Genomic DNA, 8,030 nt, shown 5'->3' on the forward strand with positions numbered 1-8,030 from the left:
TTTTATATGATATAATCGGTATGATGTATGAGATACATCTAGTGGAGGATTGATGTAAATGAGATTTACATAAGCACCATGGAATAGAAAAAGAACTATGGTTTATATGTTACATGAGATGAAATATTAAAACTATAGGTTATAAATATAGTATGATAAGTTGGTTATCATTTATATTTATAATAATATTAATTATTGGATAATTTATTCTTTTTCTTTAATAACCAATTGAGTGGGTGGTTATAGGTGATTCATGGTAACTGTGAGATAAAAGAAAAATATTTTTCCTAATTTTAGTAAGTTTTTGTCAAAAAATTTGTTTAGAGATTTTCTCTTGCAAAAGAAAACTCACGGTAGTTGTCAAGTATATACAGATTTACTAAACGACAGCTTGGGCGATGGTCCCATTGCTTGCGTCACTGTCTTTAATTCTCAGTCGTTGATCGCTTTCTCTCCAGTCTTCATGATTCTTTGAAATGTGATCAAGTATGTTCTTAGCCTTGTTGTATGTCTTGTCAAGCAGACCTCCAGCTGCTGCTGTATTGGCAGTTTCTGCGATGCAGGGTTTAAACCGTGGTAAAAAATTTCTCTTTGTAGACAATCTGGTAAGCCATTGTGCGGGCAATCTTGCACTAGTCTTTTAAACCTCGCACAAGCGTCATTGAGCGATTCGTCGACATCTTATTCAAAATTAGTGATCAGCTTCCTCCGTCTTGCGTTTTTTGTCGGGGGGAAGTACTTCTTCATGAACTTTTCAACTACGTATTTCCACTATGTAATCTCTCATGGTTCGAGAGAATAGGCCCATTTCCATGCTTGGTCACACAACGAAAATGGGAACAACGTTAGTTGAACCTCTTCAGCAGAGGTGTTTGGGAACATAAACATATTGCAGATTTCAATAAAACTCCTAAGGTGAGCGTGCGAATCCTCGCCATGCCTACCGCCAAATTATCCGGTAGTTTGAATCATCTGCAGCATCATCGGTTTCATCTCGAACCTCTATCCGTCTAATGCTGGCCTCATGACTCCTGGTGTGAAATCATAAAGGTTGGGCGACACATAGTCTCGTATGGGCCTATTGCGGTCGTTTGCCAAGAGAATGGGGTTCGCCATGATATTATTTGCATTAAGTGCTCTATCTTTCGGTTGCTCCGCCATGATGGGATTTCTCTCTTATTGTTGTTGGCGGCTGTTTCTTCTTCTTCTTCGAAAAGTTCCTTCAATCTCTAGGTCGTAGTTGGGCTCTGAAACTTGTCCTTCGCTCATACGACGCCCGCTTCTTCCCTTACCAAAGGAGAAGTAGTGCATAGAGATGGAAATTCTGCAAAAAAAAATAAAAAAGTTAATGTTAGCACAATATGTACTTCCGTAGTCCTTGTCAACAGCACCAAAAACTTGATGCGTTGTGAATATGATGAAATAATGGTGTATATTGCGATGGTGGTGTATGCGTTGTGCATGCAAGTTTTCCTAGCAAAATTCAAGTATAAATCCTACTAGGTTGCCTGGTAAGCCCAGGGTCGAACACAGGGACTATGGAGACAGTGTGCGATGGTGATTTCAGATTTCTTTGCGGTGACAAATAAAAAAATGAGTTGGTTTGTATGTTTGTTTAAGGTATAGATTCTATGTGGCGAAATTGAGAAAAGAGTTAATAACAACGAAAGTTACAATGAGTATGCGGGGGAATGGGTTGAGAAGGAATTTAGCTAACACTTCCTAAGATTGCGTTCACGTTATGCGATCATGTTACACACATATAACAATAGGTCATCTCTCAATACAAATGCTATAGCTCCTAGTTTTAGAATTCATGCGATGTTTACGATGATGTCTATAGGACTTATGTCTAAGCCTCTATTCTTGTCTATGAAATGATGATGACACACACATACACAAGGCGACCACATACTACCATAATCTATTTCTAGGGTGCATGCGATGCATGTTAACAAACATAACTTATCTCTAAGTTTCTATCTCTTACTTATGCGGTTCTAATCTAAGTTTCTTAAGCCTAGATTCTAACCTAGCTCTCTCAAGTCGAGGTTCTTTCTTTAGACTCTCTCTCGAGTAGCTCTAAAAGGGTGATGGACGCATACATAAGACAAGATGATCGTATAAAATGAAGATCTTAGGTCATGCTAGCTAAGTGCTTCTCAACCCATTCAAAAGTTTAGTTACTCATGTATAATGTAAAAAGAGTGAACAGATGTAGAGATGCAAGTTCCATTCAATAAATGAAATCATAATACAAAATGACAATGGGAAGTAAGGATAGGGAGCCTAGTAGCAATGTCTTGCTTCCCAAGGCTTTTACACTGTGTTTTTCTCTAATCTGCCCAAAAGAATATTCTTACTTTTGCAAAAGTCGGCCCTCTCTCTGTTCTCAACGATTCTTGGCACTCTCTCAAGCTGACCAGGAACGATCTTCCGGCGTCTTCTCTCTTCACTCGCCCCCACCTTCTAAGTGTGAGAACACTATGAACAACGGCTAACTATCTTTTGTATGGCGAACTCTCTATATATGGCTAAGCTCCTTTCTCGATGGTGGCCTTCGGTATTTATAGAGATCAAGGTGAAAAAGCTTTTCTCTCAAATGATTGTACTGATGGGATGTCATTAAATCTCTGTCTGATGCCTTGATTAATTGTCACCAAAAAGTTGAGTGTAGTTGCTACAGTATGTCGTTAACGGCTTGTCAACTAAATTCAGATTCGACCATCATCAGCTTTCTGTCCCATCGTGATTTATTAAGCTTTCACCTTGATGTGCCGTCTCTATGTGGTCACCTTATTGAGCAGATCTTCGCGAACGCATACGATCGCATAGCCTTGCAGTCACAATCTTTTAATGCACTCAGATGCTGAATTCCTTGGATCGTAGTTTTTCCTCGTGCCAACGCATTTTCTTGCACAAAATACATAAGTTAGTTGCTTTAATGCGATGGACGCATGCGACCACAATGTTCTCAACTTAATGCTTTTGGACACGATTTTTCATATTTTTACCATCGCAATCCTATATTGTTTTATATCTTTGCGTTGTAATAACGTACATTTCTACCCGTTATCACTGTGTTCGAGCATTCGTGAGCAAGGAGTGTGGAGAGGAGTCTACAAATGTTCGTAAATTTTTCTCCTTGTTCATTTGTAGTTGTTCATTCTATAATTTCTGTAACAATTGCATAACTGTATGTTTCTATTCGACTGTAATTTGTAATGTTCATTCATGATTGTAATTTGAAATGATCTTATTTCCGCTGCTCATAGAAATCTCGTGTTCGATTTCCTTCAAAAATTCCATGCATGCATGTGTATAGCAATAATCTAGCTTGAGTCCTAGGGAGTCGGGTCATTATAATTGGTATCAGAGCCCATGTTTTGGGTTATGTAGACTGACTTACTATATAAGTCCAGATTGTCCCTATGGCCCATGAAAAGATTCCTCATCATCGCCAAGTATGTCTTATCTGAAGGGAAACTCAACATGAGGAGTTCCTTGAGCAGAAGCAGATCATCCAAATTCCATTGTGATTAAACACAAACATTTACAGTCTAACAAATAGATTATGCAATCAAAGTAAATTACAACATGCTTTTGTTAAACAAAGGTTGAGAGATTATACCTTTGAAGAACTGTTCTTCAAGTAATCCCTCGATCCAACTTGTTAATGAACGCTTCGAATAAGTCACGAACACTCATCTCAAACAAGCAGCAAACAACAACTTGATCCTCGAACCAACAACGAAACTACCACTCGGATTTCTCAGTATGCCTAGGGTGAGAACATAGAAGTGGTGAGCTCTGACTATTTTGGTTAAGAGGATATTTGTGAGTTTGGAGGAGAAAGATGATCGAAGAAGCACTATCGCATAGGAACTACTTCAATCGTTTAGGCTATCATATAGCAAAAGTCTTCCAATCGTGTAGATTATCTCATAGCCTCTCTTTTATTGCATAGACAAAGAGCCTATCGTATATGCTCTCTTTTTGTTGTTTAGACTATTGTATAGTCTATATTTTGCGATCTTGTTGTTCTCTTTGTTTTTATCTTAGTCTGAAGTAAAATGAAAAACACTTTTTCATTTTATTCCAATTGCCATAAAATTTCCATAACTACTTACTAAGGTAGTTTTTGAGAAAAAAGGATTATTATTCAAAATAATAAATAATATAAATAAATATGATAACCAACTTATCATATTATATTTATAACATATAGTTTTAATATTGCATCACATACAATATAAACTATAATTCTTTTTCTCTATTTTATGGCATTTAATATAAATCAAATTTATATTAAATTAACAACTATTTGAATCTCATTCAAATATTTATTCCTCCAATTAATGTATCAAATACATTATATCAATTATATCATAGATGATTGAATTAATTTAATTATATCATGTATAATTAAATTCCCTTTTATTAATTTGAACAATTACAATTAACCCAAAACTAATTCTCAATATAATCTTTTTGAGCTATCAAGGGGATCTTATGGACCTATAGCTTGAAGCTCCAACAGTACGTGAATAATTAATTAAACTCTTTAATTACATTATCCACCATTATTTAACTGTTGGACACTCCACTAAAGATCGACAGTTGTACTCTTCGCACTACAGATATATTTCTGTGTCCATTGGATATAACCAATTAACAGTGCGATGACCCTTCACAAATTGCTCGTAAGTACAACTGGGCCAAATTACCATTTTGTCCTTGTAGTCACATCTAACTCCTTAAGTACCACTGATTCCTCTAATGAACAATACATCATAGTCCCACTATGACTGAATCCTCTGTGGCTAAGAGAGGGTGTGGCTACTATGTTCAAGACCCAGAATCAGCCCTTAAGGGATCAATTTATCTACTTACCCTTGCATCGGGGAAGGAGTGAATTTCGTTTTATGTAGTTGAGTTCCCAGCTCTCATATCAGACGAATCCCCAAAATGGTAGGCTTGTTGAGTTGGCAATCTGGCCATTCTCACCTATACAAATCAAAGGACTTCCTTCAAAAGCAGGAATTCACAACTCACTCAGGATTCAGGTCATGTTACCTATGTGAAGGAACTCTTACCAAAGAGTACCTATGAGCGGAAGCAAGATCGTTTCAAATTCATTGTGACAGAAAAACAAGCATTCATAAACATACATACAAATTATGCATTTCAAAACAAATTACGACATGCTTTGAAAACTTAAATACAAAGAAACGAGAGACTCACCTTCGAAGAACTATTCCTCTGTCTTTCTCTCGCTCTTATTAAGAACAACACCTTTCGCTGTTGCTACAACGACAACCTAAAACTCTCGCTGTCGCTTCGCACATGAACAGACTTCTCCACGAACAAGAAACAACTTGGACACCACCACTTAGTGACCTTGGTATTCTCGGAGTGAGAATCTAGGAGGTGTGGGCTCCGTTGGATTTGGTAGAGGGCAGGAGGAAAGAATGATCTTCTTAATGACCAAGCAAGTGGGAGAGGTTAGAGTCTATCGTATAGGCTGGTGCTTGATTGTTTAGAAAAGGTGCGGTAATGTGTCTTAATCGTTTACACGATCATTTAATGAATCTCGCTTAGACGCAGAATCGTTTAGTAAAACAATGCGATCGTTTAGTATAACAACACGATAGTTTAGATAGATGCACGTGTACATGATCGTTTAGGAAAACACTTTGAGCTGTCGTGTAAGCTCTCGTGAGCTAAACGATAGGTAGTGTACAATTATGAAGCGATTATCCATTTCTTTCAAAATGAAAACAATTTTCATTTTATCCTTCAGTTATGAAAAACTAAATGTAACCTCCCACTTTCACGCACGGTTATGTAGAAAATCACCAATAATTATCTCATAATTGTTTTAAATATAAATAAATATAATAACTAACTTATCATATTATATTTGTAACCTATAGTTTTAATATCACATCATATTCAACATTTAAACCATAGTCTTTTTCTCCTCTACTAGATATAAATCATATTTATATCTTTTTCCTCCAATTAATGTATCTCAAACATCATGTCAACTATATCATATATAATTGACTAGTTTAATCATATCATATATAATCAAACTCTCTCTTGTCAATTTGAACACTTCAAACTGATCCAAAAATTGATTCTCAACTTGAATCCATTGAGCTACCAAGGGGACCTTAAGGACCTATAGCTTGAAGCTCCAACGGTACGTGAATAGCTGACTAAACTCTTTAACCACAAGATCCACCATCCGTTAACTACCGGGCACTCCACTAAAGATCGACAGCTGCACTTTTCTCACTGGAGATATATTTTTGTGTCCATTTGATATAACTAGTCAACAGTACGATAACCTTTCACACATGCTCGTAAGTACAGCTAGGCCAATTTACCATTTTGCCCCTGTAGTTACATCTAACTCCTTAAGTACCACTGATCCCTCTAATGAACAATACATCATAGTCCTATGAGTGGACACCTCTCGAGCTATGAGAAGGTGTGTGGCGCCACATTTTTCAAGCCCCGAAATCAGCCTTTAAGAGAGCAATCTATCTACTTACTTCTACTTCAAAGAAGGAGTGAATTCCATCTTGTGTAGCTAAGTTCCCAGCTCCCCAATTAGACGAATCCCCAAAGTAGAACCCGGGGGTGACTGCAATGAAACAACCCCAACCCTTTTTTAGGTTTACCAGGCTTGTTCCCAGCTCTTTGGTAGCATGTTCTTCCCCTTTCTTTTGCTCTCCACTCCACCCGTCTTGTTGCCTCGAAGAAGGGTTTGAGTCGACAATCTGACCACTCGCACCCATGCAAATCAAAGGACTGCCCTCAAAGATAGAATTTCCCAACTCACTCAGGATTAAAGTCATGTTACCTATGGTCATCCTAGTGAAGTGAAGTCTCTATCATGAACGATGTTATATAACGAGACTATACACTTCATGGTCTAGTCTTATACAAACTCCTGACGCCCCTGCTCATATGTCTCCACATGAATGATCAGGATTAGACCATCTGTAGCACGTCACAATACTTGTAACTATCTACAAAGTGGGCCGCATCCGTAGTGTCACCAGGATAAGGTTTCCCTCCTATATCCATATACTACAGACCATTTTGGTTATCACTTAAGGCATGATCCACTTGTATGTCTCCACATACATGCTTAAGTTACAACGAAAACCAGAGATCTTTGTTTATTGGTCTGTGGTAAAGCAAATAAAACATCTCATGTTTCATAGGCAGCAGTAAAGAAAATATCTCATATTATTACATCACAAGCGTTTGTTCAATACTAGTGTTTACAAACTACAAGACCTTACGAGAGTTTATGACATCAACCCCAACACTATGATCATCCTAGTGAAATGTAAGTCTCTATTATCAACGGTGTTATATAAAGAGACTAATAATTTCGTGGTCCGATCTTATACAAACTCTTTGTATAGGATACCCCTGCTCGCATATCTCCACATGTATGGTCATGATTAGATCATTTGTAGCACTTTACAACATTTGTAACACCTATAAAGCGGGCCGTATCCCTAGTGTCACCAGAATAAGGTACCCAGCCTTATCCATCTACTGCATACCATTTAGGTTATTATTGAAAAAAGATCCACCTGTATGTCTCTACATATTTGTTTAAATTTACATAAAATAATCTCGGATCTTAGTTTATTGGATTGAGTATATGCTTATAAAATAACACTTATTTTATTAATAACAATATGTTTATGCAGAGTTTACAAACTACGAGATTACAAGGAGAATTAAGACACCATTCCCAATAATCTCCCAATTATCCTAAAACCTAGGGAGACTAATGTACAATACAAAATAAAGTACAAAATACAATAAACTAGGGCATACACTATACCTCAATAACATCTCCCACTTGCCCTAGACAATGTGCCACATATCCCATAGATCCAGACTTTCTAGATGACCCTTGAACACTTTAGCCATGAAAGCCTTTGTAAACGGATCAGCATGTGTGCTTCGACGTGGTCTTCGAGACAATCATATCA

The sequence above is a fragment of the Benincasa hispida genome, chromosome 5, assembly GCF_027475165.1.
Source record: "Benincasa hispida cultivar pf3 chromosome 5, pf3_genome.v1.1, whole genome shotgun sequence".
NCBI classification, from domain to species: domain Eukaryota; kingdom Viridiplantae; phylum Streptophyta; class Magnoliopsida; order Cucurbitales; family Cucurbitaceae; genus Benincasa; species Benincasa hispida.